The sequence below is a fragment of the Schistocerca serialis genome, chromosome 6 (assembly GCF_023864345.2).
Source record: "Schistocerca serialis cubense isolate TAMUIC-IGC-003099 chromosome 6, iqSchSeri2.2, whole genome shotgun sequence".
NCBI classification, from domain to species: Eukaryota; Metazoa; Arthropoda; class Insecta; order Orthoptera; family Acrididae; genus Schistocerca; species Schistocerca serialis.
This window is the reverse complement of record NC_064643.1, coordinates 703,205,770-703,223,306: the sequence shown is the minus strand read 5'-3', so window position 1 is coordinate 703,223,306 and position 17,537 is coordinate 703,205,770. Positions and strand designations below refer to the sequence as shown.

Here is a 17,537-nt window from a genome sequence, read left to right as displayed (position 1 = left end):
AAAAATGTATACGAGGCGTGCGCACGCGATGGTGTCATTCTTTCTACATCTGCATGCATGATTACTCCACAATTAACAATTAAGAGCCTGGCAGCCTGGAAGCTACATCTCTGCCATTCCGCTCTCGAATAACACACAGAAAATACGAACACTTAAATCTTTCGGTGACAGCTATGATGTCTCTTATTCTATTGTGATGTTCATTTCTCCATTTGTAGGTGGGCACCAAAAAAATATTTCAAGACTCTGAGGAGAAATTTGGTGATTGAAATTTCATAAGAAGACCCTGCTGCAACAGAAAACGCCTTAGTTTAACTGTCACCGCATTTGGTGTATCATATACGTGGCACTCTCTCCCTTATTTGGCGACAACACAAAACGAGCTGCCCTTCTTTGAACTTTTTCGATGTCCACCGTCATAACTATCTGATGCGAATTGCACACTGCACATCAGTACTCCATAATAGGATGGACAAGCGCGGTATAAGCAGACTTACTGCACTTCATGAGTGTCTGCCAGTAAACTGTAGTCTACACCTACATCTACATCCATACTCCTGACGGTGTGTGGCGGAGGGTACATTGTGTACCTCTATCGGTTCTCCCTTCTATTCCAGTCTCGTACTGTTCGTGGAAAGAAGGATTGTCGGTATGCCTCTGTGTGGGGTCTAATCTCTCTGATTTTATCCTCATGGTCTCTTCGCGAGATATACATAGGAGGGAGCAATACACTGCTTGACTCCTCGGTGAAGGCATGTTCTCGAAACTTCAACAAAAGCCCGTACCGAGTTACTGAGCGTCTCTCTTGCAGAGTCTTCCACTGGAGTTCTCCTATCATCTCTGCAACGCTTTCGTGATTACTGAATGATCCTGTAACGAAGCGCTCTGCTCTCCGTTGGATCTTCTCTATCTCCTCCAACAACCCCACCTGGCACGGATCCCACACCGGTGAGGAGTATTCAAGCAGTGGGCGAACAAGTGTACTGTAACCTACTTCCTTTCTTTTCGGATTGCATTTCCTTAGGATTCTTCCAATGAATCTCAGTCTGGCATCTGCTTTACCGACGATAATTTTATACGATAATTCCATTTTAAATCACTCCTAATACCTACTCCTAGCTAATTTATGGAACTAACTGCTTCCAGTTGCTGACATGCTATACTGTAGCTAAATGATAAAGGATATTTCTTTCTATGTGTTTGCAGCACATTACACTTGTCTACATTGAGATTTAATTGCCATTCCCTGCACCATGCGTCAATTCTTTGCAGATCCTCCTGCATTTCAGTACAATTTTCCATTGCTACAACCTCTCGATATACTACAGCATCATCCGCAAAAAAGCCCCAGTGAACTTCCTATGTGATCCACAAGGTCGTTTACATATATATATATATTGTGAATAGAAACGGTCCTACGACACTCCCCTGCGGCACACCTGAGATCACTCCTACTTCGGAAGACTTCTCTCCACTGAGAATGATATGCTGCGTTCTGTTATCTAGGAACTCTTCAATCCAATCACACAATTGGTCTGATAGTCCATATGCTCTTACTTTGTTCATTAAACGACTGTGGGGAACTGTATCAAACGCCTTGCGGAAGTCAAGAAACACGGCATCTAGCTGGGAACCCGTGTCTATGACCCTGTGAGTCTCGTCGACAGATAGTTTACTTTTCCAACATCATCTGTGTGAGAATTCCAGTTTAAGTTATTCGTAATTGTATTCCCTGTGTATTTAGTTGAGTGTACAGCCTTTAGATTTGTGTGATTCATCGTGTAAGTGAAATTCCACTGATTGCTTTCCGTAAACATGTGGACGACTGCTCACATTTCATTATTTAGAGTCATTTGTCACTTTTTTCACCATGCAGATACCTTGTCTGGATCATTTGCGATTCGTTTTGATCATCTGATGACTTTATAAGACGGTAAATAACAGAATGATCCGTAAATAAAGTAAGAGGGCTGCTCATATTGTGTCCTAAACAGTATGTGTATATCAGGAACAACAAAGGGCCTATAAAACCTCCTTGGCGGACGCCAGATATTACTTCTCCTTTACTCGATGGCTTTTTGTCAGTTATGAAGAACATTCTTAAAGAAAATCACGAATGCAGTCACACAACTGAGACGATACTCCACAGGCAGTCAGTTTCATTAAAAGTTGCTTGTGCGGATCGGTAAGCCTTCTAGAAATCTAAAAATATGGAATCAATTTTGTAGATAGCACTCGTTATTTTGCGAACATAAAGAGCTAGTTTTGTTTCACGACAATGATATTTTCTGAATCTCTCTTGCCTATTTGTCAATAAATCGTTTTCTTCGAGTTAGTTCATAACGTTCAAGCGCAGTATACGTTCCTAAATCATACTTGTGGGACTTCCAGGTTTCGTTACCTGACTACGGTTTCTCTGGCGTCTCGGTAGGTGACAGTGTTGTGGCACCTCTGACGTGATTTAAGCGCACACTCAGCTCGCGCTAGAGTTTTGCTGGGGTTTGACTGTTAGTGAAGGATTACAGTGTGTCCGGAGAGCGCGCTTTACTTGCTGCCCACACAGAGCCGGTTGCCATGTTTGGATGTAGAAAGTTTACTTCTGGAAACACGTCTACACCTACTTGAGGGTCGCTGCTTCCTTCTGTCTTTGCGGTATCGGGCCCTGTGGAGTTCGAGTAGGGGTGTTTCTTGCTGCCTTGGTTGGTGGTAGTCGCAACACACTCCGTTCATAATTCTCTGAGGCCCAACGCAGGAATGAGCACAGTTTCTTGCGTGCGCTAAAGTGTTCGTTGCGGTTCGCGTAAATGCCTGTGCTTTTGCTACTGAGTTTGGGTTGGTGTTCTCGCTGTAAGCTCATCTGGCATACAATACCGGCTGTAATTTGGCCAGTGCCCTTTACATGGATCAGTATCCTGGTAACAAGAACGTGACAGAGCTGAACATTGATTCAGTTGTAAGAGGGCATGCATTTTACCCAGTTCTGTTCGTGATTAACTGATCTAAGAAAATTTGCTTTTATCTGCTGCACTGGTGTGTGACTCTGTAGCCAGTGAGTTAACGACCACTGCGCACTCATTTAAATATGGCCGAAAGAGTCAGCCTACTTGACTCTAAAGTAGGTCAAGCGGAGAAAAATTTCAGCGATAAGGTGGAGAAGTTGCAGACAGATCTGGGAGGCAACGTAAGAAATTGTGTGAGTAGGCAAGATGCTCTAATGGCTGAGGCGACAGAGACTTTTAAGTTTGAATAGGTAAAGGGGAGAAAGAAGTAGATAAAACAAAGGAGCAAGTATAATCTGGTGTTAAAACTGAAAATAGTAAAGTTAAAAAGCAAATCAAGGAAATAAAAAACGAATTGAATTCTTTAGCTGCACATCAAATTTCTACAGTGATCAGTGTTCCGTGGATGAACTCGGGATGGGTCAAATGTTTGGGAGACGACGGGAAATATCTCCCAGTAAATTTTCTAGCAGCATGTAGGATTGGTTTTATAAGTGCAATGTCCTACGAGGCGAAGATAAAATACGTGAAAAGACATCTGGAAGACGAGCCGCAATAATGGGAAAATATACACAGTGAAACGTTCACTACCTACGAAATATTTGAAAGCAATTTCCTGAACAAGTGCTGGAGTGAAGCGAAACAAACGCGACTCCAAAATGAGTTTCTGAACGGGCCAACATTTAAATACGGGAACAGGTCGCTGCGAGAATTTTGTAAACGTGAACTTGCGAGATTAATGCGTGTGGAACGTCTATTAGGAGTGCTTACTGGAATTACGACGTTGAAAAGGCGGTTATCTGTAATATTTGCAGTGGGATCTAGTGCACAGTCCCAGCAACCCAATAGACCAATTTTTGGTTTTTGTAGAAAAATTAGAACGGGCGTTGAAATTTAAACCACCAAGTAAGTAGACAAATAGTTTTCAGAGTAGAAATCTTAACTACAGTCCGAATGATTACTATGAACGACATCCGAGAAGCTATCAACGGAACGCAAACAGCAGTTTTGATAAGGGAAACAGTAACAGGAACACATCCAGTGATAAATTTCAAAGGGGTAATGGGAACGGATACTTTCGTGACAGGGACCGACACCAAGAACTTAGATTTGAGGGACCGGCACCTGGCGAAAAAAAAAGCGTAATGGGAGACCGGGAAACTAAGTTTCGCCGCATCTCAGGTCCGGAGAGGGCAAAATAAATCGGCGATGAATAGGACGCAATTAAACGGAAATCTGATAGGTGTTAATAAATCGGCAGAAAGGCGCCAGAATATTGAAATGAAATTAGTAAGAGATTTTAATATTTTTGTGGGATGTAAAATTTATAAAACCTCTCTCACATTGGCCTGATTTAGCTTCACTGCTCAGGATGGTAAAAAACATGAGTATATTAAGGGAAGTTTCATTCACAAAGCAGGCTTATCACATTCACACAGTTCAATACTGTTCTATCCTGATTAAATTGAGCTTAACTTAAATTCCATAAGGCAGTGAAGCAGTTTCGAAGTCTCGGTGCGACGAAAATTGTCAGTCGATCTCCTAAAAACATTTGTAATAATTATTAACTTTCGGTGATGACATGGGGAAGACCGGAGATCTGCTGGTAAGACCGTGTTAGCCTATTTATTGGAAGTAATAAACTGGATATCTTGAGCATACAAAACGGCAGGTTCGTCCAGTGTAAATCAGACGTTCCCCACTGATCCCGTGCACCACAGCGTAGTAAGCAGACACTGTCAATAATAATCAGTTAAATAATACGCGAACACGCTTACTTTAGTTTAGTTCGTGTATTAAATTCCTTCTCATACAGAATCTCATCAAGATGGCGACTATCTCAACAATACATACATATACATCTTCGTTCTTTCACGGCTAATCGGCAAGCACTGAATCCTTGTTTTCATAAGGGAAAAAATAGATAGCAGAGAAGCTATTCCATGGAGTAAATGCACGCTCCAAGGAATAATAGGGCTTGAAACTACTTTGCATTGGTAATCATCGTATATTAAAGTTTAGGAATCGGTAAGATAAGAAGAGATATTTCGAGATATGTACTGAGCTACATAATTTATAAAATTTCTGAAAATATCGCAGAGAGACCGCTGCAAGAGACATTACAAGATGAGAATGACATAGGTAAATTTTCAAATCAGATCGTACGTAAAAGCCGTAATCCTAAAATAATGAAAGGTAACGATAAAGGCGATGACAACGATTTAGGGATAAATGAGTTGTTTTATGAATGTGAGGCAAAAGAGTGTGTGAATGTTAATACAATAAAAGATTCCATGTGCCAAAAGGAGGCTGAGGTGGAGCTGAATTTAAAATTCTACAGAGGTACTAACCAGCGGTAACAATTATAGTGATGAAGGCCATGATGTTTCAGGTGATATTGTGACGGGAGAAAGTTTTTAAGGAGGTTAATATCGATAGGGTAGCATTAGTCTCGTCATCTGTTGAGGAATCTGTGTGTGTGTATCGGCGGATATTGGTGCATTATTTTTGAAGGAAGGTTTTATGCTCTGAAGTTACGAAAGTTTAAGCTGCTGGTATTGATACTTCAGAGGAAGGAATCTGTGCATATCTTTCTATTAATGGAGGTGAACCCGAAAGTCTGGATGGATCTGTAGATCTTGAATGTTTGTTTGAGAATGAACTTGGATCTGAATTTGATGTGCGATCTGAAATTAATGTGGCGCAGGAACGTGTAGGAGAGGAAATGGTATTATGCTCAGGTTTAAATCAAAATGCAGCGGAATTTAATGGTACTATTGATTCTGAACTTGCACGACACTGTAGCTATAATTTATGCGATGTAACGGCAGAAGATGGTGAAACTATGAACTGTTCTTACATTGGTGATTTGTCGACGGAGGTAAATGAGGTTTTACGCGGTGAGTTGTATAATTTATCAGCGGCTGTTGCAAGTGCTGTTTGTGAAGGTGTTTTTAAACACGCGGAAGTAAAAAGTAATGCTTTATTTCATGATAATGATGTTGTAGCTACTAATGTCGATATTGTTAGGGGAGAATACAGTGAGTTTGATTCTAATATAAAAAGTTATATTAGGACAGAATAGTATCTTAAGGATTAATGTGACTTTACTGCAATGCATTAGCGAAGGTACAGTAGAACATTGCGATCGCTATTGCCTCTTTGTAGACTCCAGAGAAGTTTAAGACAGCGAGAGGTCTAGAAGGGAGAAAAAATGAAATTGGGGCGAAAGAAGCATGTAATGAATTGTTTTGGGACGAGTACGAAATTTAGGGGCGGATCGAACGAGATATGTGTACCCTAGAGATGGAAGAGAAGGGACAAGGTTTAGAGCGAAAATAAGTGATTAATGTACAGCCTATCATGAAATTAAAGTAAATGATGAGAAAGTAGACGAACTGCTCGATTCTGGAAGTAATGTGTCGGCAGTGGCGGAATGTTTTGTAAATAGGGTAACGAATAAGATATTAGTATTACTAACTGTAAATAGTGTAAAAATTAAAACGGCAGTTGGCGGTTTAAGTAAGCCGATAAGGAAGAAGTGCTCTTGGAATTCAAGTGCAAGGAAAAACATTTTAGTATAGGATGCTTTGTAGTGAATGGAGTTGGAAAGGATGTGGTGCTGTTTCTTGTTTAAATATATAACTTCGCTTCATTGCTTGGGAAGGCGCTTGGATTTTGAAATTGAGGGTGAAAAAAGGAAAGTAAAATTTAAGAATCTTTTGACAGGGGACAACCAGATTGCGCACAACATAATTACAAATGGTTGAGGTGAAGAGAACAATGTGTGTGACAACTTTGGAGGGGTAATTTGCTACGTTTTATTTCAGGATCTATTGTAGGTTGTTTTTGTTTGTCGCATAAGTGTTTTTTTTTTTTTTTTTTTTTTTTTTTTTTTTTTTTTTTTTTTTTTTTTTTAGGAGGCCGGAGAACTCAATTATTTGGTGAATGATACCAAGTCAAAAATTAGTGCACAGTATGCACATAAATTAGGTTTTCGGCGGTATATAAGGGATTTATTTATGTGTATGTATGTGTTAGACTTAAGTATTGGGATGGTTTCATGTTTTTTGTAATTTCCTAATTGTAAGTTATGGTCACGCCAATTTCGGTGCATGGAGGTCAGAGAAATAGGGAAAATGAAAAATAATAATGCTTACCTAGGAAGACAGATATATGGTTACCTACGTATCTGAGAATATTTTCGGGAATAATTTATTGTTGTAAGAAGTAACGATTTGTGTATACAGCTTCACTGCACGGAATTAAACGAGGGGTGAGATTTGTTCATATTTGTTGTTAATTTTGCGTCTAAGGGAGTTATTTAAATAAAAAGAAAATATTAATTTGTCGATGAAGTCGATTGGGAAACTGTCACGAGATGCATATCTCTAGTGGGACTTGCATAACGTGTCAGAATCATTGAAGAATTTACGAGCATCTTGCAAACGCTGTAAATCAAATGTTTACTGTGTAGTTTAGATCTGTTTGTATCGATTCCACTGGGGGGGGGGGGGGAAGCTTTCAGTGGACATCCTGAGTGGTTTCGGAAAATGTTTGTTTTCTGGTACCTACACCCGATTCGAATTTCAACAGATTTGTTCCCGAAAAACGTTGGCGATGGAATGCAGAGCCATATAGAATTTCGGCGGGGTACTCGGTTCCGAATCTGTGGAGCGCCGCTGGAGTTTTCGTTGTGACAAAAAGGTTGTGTGAAAGTGAGCGCAATAGACAGTCGAGTTTCATAAATGTATAATTTTATTTGACATTTAATTAATATGCCGCAATTCACAATTTTTGTTATATGCAAGCTTCTTTAAATTTAAAGCATGTTGCATCAAACCCCACTACAAATAATTACACTATTGATCTGGCACTTAGGATATTTGTTATTGCATTATGAATTTGTGTCTGGTAAATTTGGTTGCTACTTCATAACATATACGGCACGCCAACACGTTATGAAGTGGAGGTGTGAGAGTTAACGAGCATTGTGCTCTTATTTAAATATGGCTCAGTCAGCCTACAAGAACTGTGAAACGAACCCTGTCGTCCAGGACTGTGTGCCACATAGGGTGCAGATTGCCCATGAGATGGGGAAACTCACAGGGATCTATTGTCTGTTGGGGTCCAAGCGCTGTAGTGTGTGAGTGAGACAGACGAGAACCTACATCGTATGGAAACCTAGTAGAAGCCGTTTGTGGCCAAGGAGACGTAGCAGTGTTAAATATGGAGGACCTAAGATCAGCCATAAAGGGTAACATTTATGGAAACTATTTAATTCTGTAGTAATTCAGGGAATGAAGGCACAGTAATTTTAATCTGCCATCCCCCATAAATTTTCATGGTGGTCCCAATAAAACTTGAATATTGATCATATCTATAATTGTTTAGGATTTATTGTTAAAGTGAAATTAACAAGTTTTGTAGCAAGACCTGAATGATAAAATCTGAACGCTTTAGTCGATCTTAACAATCGACATTTCATATAGAAGCGCAACATTAAAATGACGAATGTTGTAAATATCAACTCTGTAACTTCATTTATTTAGAAGATATGTTAAATTTAAATTATCTGTATTTATAGTTAAACATGAGCTCATCATTTTCTCCACACAAAACACATTGAACAATGACAGCATGACACCTGATTGAATCATTGGGTAATAGAAAATTTGTTTTTAAGTTTACTGCATAATAGTTACTTTTGTTCTTTATTTATTTATCAGAAAGCTCAGTGGTGCAAGACTACTGGCCGTGATATTCAAAGAAGGAAGTTGTAATGGTTTTATGTAAAAGAATTAGACAATGGATACTATTGTTACTTTATTTAGACGTGAAAGTGGTCAAGCTGTGATTATTTAAATATGTTAAAATGTAAAATAATGTGGAATAAGCTGTAGCCAATGACATGGACAGCTTCAGGAAAGGGAACTGCACTAGCACGTTGAGCGAGTATGCTCGGCTCATGGGAAGCGTGCCGGGGACGGGCGTAGGAATGGTGCTGGTGTAGACACGGAAGTGGACAGTCTGGTGTAGACACCTAACGGACAGCACTGGTGGAGATGTGAAAGCGGACGGTTGGTCATTGGGTAGCTAGAAAGTGAAACGACTTAGAAAATTTCACGTTGTGTGGTATCGCGGGAGTTAGTCTCTGAGCGAAATTACAATTAAATCAATACCATTCGCTGCTGACGGGCGTTGATATACATCAACGGGGACAGCTGAATATGTGTGCCCCGACCGGGACACGAACCCGGGATCTCCTGCTTACATGGCAGACGCTCTATCCATCTGAGCCACCGAGGGCACAGAGGATAGTGCGACTGCAGGGATTTATCGCCGGCACGCTCCCCGTAAGACCCACATTCTCAACTAATAGTCCACTCACTACATTTATAGTGCCCCTGCCATTATACTCATTACTCGTGGCAGACAACCTACCAAGTCCCGTAAGAGTTCATAGGCAAATCGTGTGCATCCGCACTGAAGAAGGTCACCAACCGGTTAGCCGTAAACGATATGAAGATGGCATCTGTTCTTTCGGACATGTCTGAAAGAACAGATGCCATCTTCATATAGTCTCTGAGCGGTGAGCAGCCGTGCTCCTGGTGTGTACTCTAACTTTTCGTGTAAACGGCGAGGTGGAGAATCGGACTTGGGTTTCGCGATGAGACTGTGAATGATAGAACTGTGTCAAATGAATATGGGCTCGAGTCTAACAGTAACTCTAAATACGACCAGTTTCGCTATTAGTTTGCTTTCTGAATAAGCATTATGCTAACCAAATCGCACCTGCATGGCCTACATCATTTATGGGTCGTTAATTTAGCTCCTGATACTATTATTACATTGCATGTTTATGCAATTCCGCAAACTTGCCAGCAGCCAGACAATTTAACCAAAAGTTCACAAGTGTTTAATTTAAGGTGTGTAATGCGATACGTGTGGTTCAACCCCTAGAAGAGTTTGAGCGAAAACATTTCGACGAAGAGGAACTGCATGTGAGCCCGAACATTTTTGGGATGCTACCTCGCAAGCCTTACGTACCTTTAATACCTTTTTTTCCATTTTCATTTAACTTGAACTACTTGTGGGCCAAATAGACTGAGTTATTTCCCTTAGGTCCCTCAGTCAGGATTGAAACGCATGTTGCGATTTATTTTGTTATGTAAATTTTACTCTGTTAACCTTAAGCTCTCACGCGCCTCATGGGCTCAGTTATCTGCCCTGATTCTCTTTTATGTGTCTGGAAGCCAGTGGCCTATTTGCCGTTCATTTATTGTGCAAGTTTATCCTATATTTTGCGTCTGTGTTTTAGAAGTGTAATGAATAGAACAACCATTTGGCGCTGGAGCCCAGCTCAAGCCAGTTATCATGTGGGGTCTAAGCCATGTGTTTCGCCCCCTTTATTTGGTTTCAATTTGTCCTTGGTTGCTCTTGTGAACACTTCCTTAGTTTCTTGATTAGCTAATGCTACCTTTCTTGTTTTGAAGTCAATATTCTGCAATCTTGAAAGCCTTTTTTTAAAAATATTTCAAGTGTTATGCATATTGTGGTAATTGTAATATTGATTTTCAAGCAACCAAAGTAATTGTTAAGTCCCTTGAGTGCACGTGGGAGCATTTTTTCTGAGGTGTAGGAGGTTCAAATGTTATAATTTGTTAGAAATCAAAAAAGGAAGCCTTTTAAATACTTAAGGGGCAATAATTTAAAGTTTTGCTGACTGAATTTGATTCCCTTGAGCTTTATTGTCCGTTATTGTTTACGTTGTATCTCGCCTCTGTGGCAAGAAAGTATTGTTCGCTCTTCTTTATGATAAATTTGGCCTCTGTGAAAAATAAATATGTCGAAAGTGATTGTCTTCTTAGTTTTCAGCGCCTTACCATTCTGTGATCTAAGCTCCCAGCCATTTCAGTATGTCTCACATAACTTGTAAAGTACAGCTAGTGAGTCAGTCGAGTTTTCAAACAATCTTGTTTACAGGTCATGTCAGTACGATCATTAATTCTACACGTCATATATGGAAATGGAAATGAAGTCCCAATGCTTCTTTACAGAGCGTAGGGGAACGATGCGGTAGACCCGCACTGCTTTACTAGGCAAGGTCCTAGTGGAGGTGGTTTGCCATTGCCTTCCTCCGACCGTAATGGGAATGAATGATGATGATGAAGGCGACACAACAACACCCAGTCATCTCAAGGTGAGAAAAATCCCTGATCCCGCCGGAAATCGAACCCGGGACCCCGTGCTCGGGAAGTGAGAACGCTACCGCGAGGCCACAAGTACCATCATATAGACGTTGAAAATAATCATTTCTCACTAGAGCACTGAAAAAGAAACGATTGTATAAAGAAAGCATGAACCAAAGCAAAACAGAACCTAACCATGTGCTGCCAGAAGAAAATCTCATAAAACAACAATGGGTTAAAAAATCTAAAGCATCAAGCATTGTCGTCTGCTACAAAACAGACAGTGTAAAAGTAGTAGTATAGTGGCGGTCTCAGTCCAATTTTGATATCAAATTCATATGCAAATTAATTAAATTGATTAATTAATCACCTCTGCCCTCACCCATCCTCACTCCCTACAACGCCCAGCCCCACCCCAGACCACGCCCACACCCACCCTCGGATGACGTCACGTGTTTTTCTCAGCTGCACGTGTTCCCAAGGCCCCTCCCTCTCCCCCATCCCTCCCCCTCCCCAACCTGCCCTATTGGCGGCAATTTTGGAGGTAATTTCGAATTTTGACGGGAATTCCTTTGTCCCAGGGCTGTACTGACATCCCAGCCTACCCACTCAGGGCAACTGACGGGGAATTAAAATTGACAGTGCCCTTTCCAAGACTCGAAGCCTGGTGTTCCTCGGTCGAAAGCCCAAGTGTACCTCCTTAGCACAGTTAAGCCACCAGAGACACTTGGAATTAATGGGAAATTAAAAGGTGGCTGTGCCCTTTCTGTGACTCGAGCCCTCATCATCCTGATAGGAAAGCCCAAGTGCACACCCACAACATATGGTGAAAAAACTTTATTTAAAAATTTTTACTTAAACTGAAATAACTGAGAAGGTGAATCATCTTTATTTAATTCAGAAACTGCTGAGTGAAATTCAATGTAAGTAAATCTTCTTAAACTGGTGAGTGAAATTGAATGCACACTCACTTTGTTTGTCTTTTGAACACTGACTTACAGAATTTTCCCTGACAAATACAACTCAAAGTTATTCTACTCATTAATAACCCACAATATACAAGGATATCGCAATTTTACTATTAATTAACACAAAAGAATGGCCCTGAATTAGAAGAAATCCTAACAATAACCTTTACATTTCATAAGATACTTCCCTCACAGATATCTTCATGGCATGAACTACAGCAAATACAGCAAGTATACAGCCAGCTAAATACAAAGATTCTACCTACTGTCGGCACTAACTGCTAACAGGCATGTGGTTTGCAAAGGAAAGATTTTGTTGCAGAGCAAACAATGTATTTAGCAGATTTTACCTCAATCATGTGACATCCAGTTCCAAAATTATATAATCAACCATGACATCCAGTTACAAAAGTTATATAATCCTACATGACATCCAATTCCAAAAATTATACAATTGTCAATAATTTCTTTATCCACATTTCAGAATCCATGTCCAACCAATATTAAATCTCCATGATGGACACATGTCCAGACCATCTGCTCTCTCTAACACTTCCGACCCCTATCACTGCTAACTATTAACATCTAACTTCCATCACTGCTGACTGTTAACTTGCAACTGAGAGTCTGACCAGCCACAGAGTCTTTTAGGAAGGGTGCAGTTTAAAGCGCTGCCAACATACAAACATGTAAACAGGCTACTTAAATAATCCCCCTGCTCATCTCAAAAAATTTTACAAGTGTACAAATGTAAAGATAGGCAAAGTGAGTGTGCATTCAATTTCACTCAGCAGTTTAAGAAGGTTTACTTACATTCAATTGCACTCTGCAGTTTCTGAATTAAATACAGAAGTTTCGCCTTCTCAGTTACTTCAGTTTAAGTAAAAATTTTTAAATAAATTTTTTTCACCATATGTTGTGGGGGTGCACTTGGGCTTCCCTGCCAGGGTGATGAGGGTTCGAGTCATAGAAAGGGCACAGCCATTTTTAATTTCCCGTTAATTCAAAGTGCCTCTGGTGGTTTAATTGTGTTAGGGGGGGTAAACTTAGGCTTTCCACCTAGGAGCACCAGGGCTCGAGTCCCAGAAAGGGCACTGTCAAATTTAATTTTCCATCAGTTCCCAGCTGGAGGTTGGGGTGGGATGTCTGCACAGCCTTGTCACAAAGAAATTCCCGCGAAAATTCGAAATTCCCTCCAAAATTAAAAATTTCCGCCAATAGGGCAGGTTGGTGGAGTGGGAGGTTTGGAGGAGGTGTGTGGGAGAGGGCGGGGTCTGGGGCACACATATAACTTAGAAAAACACGTGACGTCATCCGGTGGTGGGGGTGGGCGTGGTCTGGGCGGGGGTAGGCGTTGTCGGGGTCGGGGGTGTGCAGGGGTGATTAATTTATCAATTTAATTAATTTGCATATCAATTTGATATCAAAATTGCACCGAGACCGCCACTGTACTACTACTTGTAAAACAGAGAATGTGTGTCGTGTGAAAATTATTTACGTGTCAGTACCCTGATTACCTGCAAAACAAAATCTGCTTGTCCTTTTCCCACATCTTTCCGAAATAGTGAAGCCTTGCGAAGCACTGGTACCTATGTTTTCCCCCTCGTTATTTATTCTCTTTTCTGAGCGTTTGCAATTGCTAGCATTTTCTGTAGCCATTTCAGGCGCACTTTTAATGAGATTTTCGTTTCTTCTCTTTTGCCTGTTCTGACAGAAATTTAATGGTGTTGCATTAAATCAGTCGCCCCTAATAACGAAGAACATTTCCTTCGCCAATTGTGCTTGAAGACTTTGGTGCCACGCTATGTAACAAATAGATGCCGACGAGAACGGACGAAGTGGGTAGGTCTGCAGGATTCAGTCAACTGAGGCTGCGCCCCGTTCCTTACAATGGGATGGACTCAACCCAACGCTTATGAAGAGAATACGATGCTGCACCGGTCCACGTTATATTGTGCGTGGCAGGATGAACTGTACAGAAAGATCTTTTACAGACCGCTAACAATTACAAACGCGCGTTAACGTTCTTAGATGATCTCGTAAAGCAACATGTTTCGAGATACAAACTTCAAGCTGCAACGGCATTACAAAACGTTTACCACAAATACACATAGATACTGAAGATATTCAAGATATTCCATACACCCTTTGCTTCTGCTCTGGCTATGCTGTGGAGCAACGGAAGGTAACCTAATATGATGGAATATTCTTTTCGTTCGTTGGTCAGCTGTTCACGTAAAAAAATCTCAAATAATCGCTCGCTTTGATCATGCGAAATATAGTAGGTGTCTTCTTGTGGTGAGTTGCCTCTGTTGCTAGGGCTCCTTGGATCCCCTTTTCTAAGCAGTGGATGATTTAGGACAGTTTTTCAGTCCTCAGGTATTTTCTCAGTTTGCCAGATATGTTCTATTAGTTGAGTGATCTATTTTATAATGTCAGTGCCAGCTGATTTTAGTTGTTCTGCAATTATATCGTCTTCTATGGATGTTTAATTGTTTCTAAGTCTCTTAAATGATTTAAGTATTTCGATTTGGTCAGGTCCATTAAAGTTAGGGTTTGTGTTATCTGTTTGCTTCAGCTGGGATTTTTTCTCTGGTTCCGGACAGTTTAATAGTTTTTCAAAATAATTAGTAAGTACCTTACAATTTTTCTGAGTGTTGAGAGCCACACAGCCATTTTCATTTTTAAGCAAAGATTTTGACGTTGGTAACCGGTTAGTTTTGTTTTGAATACTTTATAAAACTTTCTTGTATTGTTCTTTTGGAATTATTTTTCGATTTCTAAAAGTTGGGCATTTTCGTAGTTTCTTTTAGTCTGTCACATTAAATCAGATTTTTTCTTTACAGTTAGAAAGGTGTACGTATTTTCAGTTTTGTCATTATTCCAATTTTTGAATGCCTCATGGACCAAGGGTGTTTTTGTTTCTTTCGAAGCAGAATTAAATTTTGTGCTGTTTTGATGAACTTTTCTTTTGGTCTTTGCCAATTGTTGGATTATTTTTGCCATTTCGCTTGTTAGAGTTGGGGTTATTTTAGCAGTGTAAAATTTTGGGATAACATTTTTTGTTTTGAAGAGTTTTTGAGGTGTAAGTTTCACGTTTATTCCCGTTAAATAATGATCAGAATCAATACTAGCCCCATTCCTAATTTGAACATGTAAAATTTCTTTGTAGGTAGGGTATGAAATTGCTACATGATCGATCTAATATTCTTCCATGAATGTATTGGGTTCCTGCCAAGTCTTTTGTTTAGAAGGGTTCTTTTTAAAAAGTGTTAACATGATTTTAAGGCGAAAATTTTTGCATGTTTCAACAAGTTTTTGGCCAGTTTGGTTTGTCTCTTTGCGGGCAAGAAATCCACCCAGCGTTTTCTTATTTTTTTTTTCTAATTGAGCATTAAAATCACTCATTAAAATTTTAGCATGGTTTGATAGAATTTTCTAGATGATGCTCTCTAACGATTCCCAAGCTTCATTAACTTCTTCAGGTTTCTTACAGTTATCCTCATTGACTGGCACGTGGGCATTAATTGAAGTATAATTGTCATTAATTTATTGTTAATGGGTTTTGCCTCTGTTATTGAATTTAAAATATTTTTGGTGACTGTAAAAGCAGCTCCTAGATGTGGTGTATTGTTAAGTATTCTTTTAACAATTTTACTTTTGAAAAGAACATAATTGCCGAAATCCATGGTGTTATAGTCCGTCGTTCGTGTTTCCTGAATGCCAAAATTTGAATATTCTGTTCTTGTAATATACCTCCCGATTTATGAAGTGTACATGGTTGCAGAAGTGTTTGTATGTTAAGTGTTGCAAAAAATGTATTTGATTTGGTTTTAAGTTGGCCTGAGGACTCCAACTTCCTCTGTTGAATCACTCTGCATTGTAAACTGGCCGCCACGAAACCCGAAAGATCAGTTGCGCCTCTGATGCTGGCGGTGGACTGTCCACCTGGGGTAATGTTGTCATCATCAAAACCCTCCATGATGATTGTACTTGGAATCAGGTGGAACTGAGTAGACCCCTTGAGTGAACTCAGAGTGTTATGACTGGAAGGGTTAGATCCAGAATTAAATTTCAGCCGCACCACTGGAGAACAGACGCTGACCACTAGGCCGCCTGATGCAAGACAGACGCAAAGAGGATTTGGTTTTTTTTATTGTTTGATTTGTTCTGTATGATATGATTCTACTTAATGAATACCGTACTTATACAATCCCCAGTGTTTGTAATCCATACTTCGAATATCAGTCACAATCCCGTCACATTTTAGATGCTGAGAGTCATGCGTCTGTTACATCTTCCGGGATGCTGAAAATGGTTCAAATGGCTCTGAGCACTATGCGACTTAACTTCTGAGGTCATCAGTCGCCTAGAACTTAGAACTAATTATACCTAACTAACCTAAGGACATCACACACATCCATGCCCGAGGCAGGATTCGAACCTGCGACCGTAGCCAGTAGAGTCATACACACATTTCATTTCATTCCATTTCACTGATATGCGAGCGCAACTACAGGTAACAGCTATGTATGATAACTTCACTCTATTGCCAAACGAAATAAAATTCTAATTCCGTATATTGCTTCTTTGCTGCCAAAACAGAGCTCATTACTTACGAAGTTGAACAGGTTCAAATCTCTTTTAACGATAGCTGTCGTTCTGACACTACAATCTGCTATTTAAGTTTACAACTTACCTGAAGCCAAGTCAGAATCTCTTCAGTCCATCAAAGCATCCCAAGTTCCTGAATACAGACTCAAATTTTATTATGTAGCTTTCATTTCATTAAAAGTTTTCAGTTTCCTTGACTGATTAAGAACTTCTTTTGATTTATTATTTCAATAGTCAGCGTGAAACTACAGCACCAATTTAAAAAAAAAAAATGAGACGGAATACGCGGATGCTATAATTTTGGGATCTTAACACTGATTCACGCGTTAATTTCAACTAGAATCCTAATGTGTGCAACATCATAAATTTGTATTTATCTATGATGATGTGGTTATATAGTCTTTGATGCTAATAAACTTCTCTACTATGTGCAACATACGTTATCGTTTGTATGGCGTTATTTACAAATACGTTAGAGTTTTGATGGTTGCACTCACTGTACCAAGGATATTTCGAATAAAACAGTTCACCATAGAACATCATTCTTGTAGTTTAGCTTGAAGACATGATAAATCGTCGTTCCACAAGTGAGCCATCTTTATTCATGGATATGTAGTACGAATTGTCGATCGCTAGTCGCCTTCCAACGTAATTGTCGCTTTTAGTGCCGGGAGCTTCAGAAGAGATGTTCGCCTCGCCTTAGATGCAGATCCTTTGATTTAAGCAGAGAAGCTGCATCTTTAAGGAAATAGGAATCTGTCAGG

At 39.9% G+C, this 17,537-nt stretch overlaps 1 non-coding gene across 1 annotated transcript; it reads right to left on the bottom strand.

Moving 5' to 3' along the window:
• Nucleotides 1–9,234: 9,234 nt before the first annotated feature.
• Trnat-ugu (transfer RNA threonine (anticodon UGU)) lies at nucleotides 9,235–9,309 on the bottom strand. The gene has a single exon. It is a non-coding gene; the product is annotated as a tRNA-Thr (tRNA).
• Nucleotides 9,310–17,537: the final 8,228 nt, after the last annotated feature.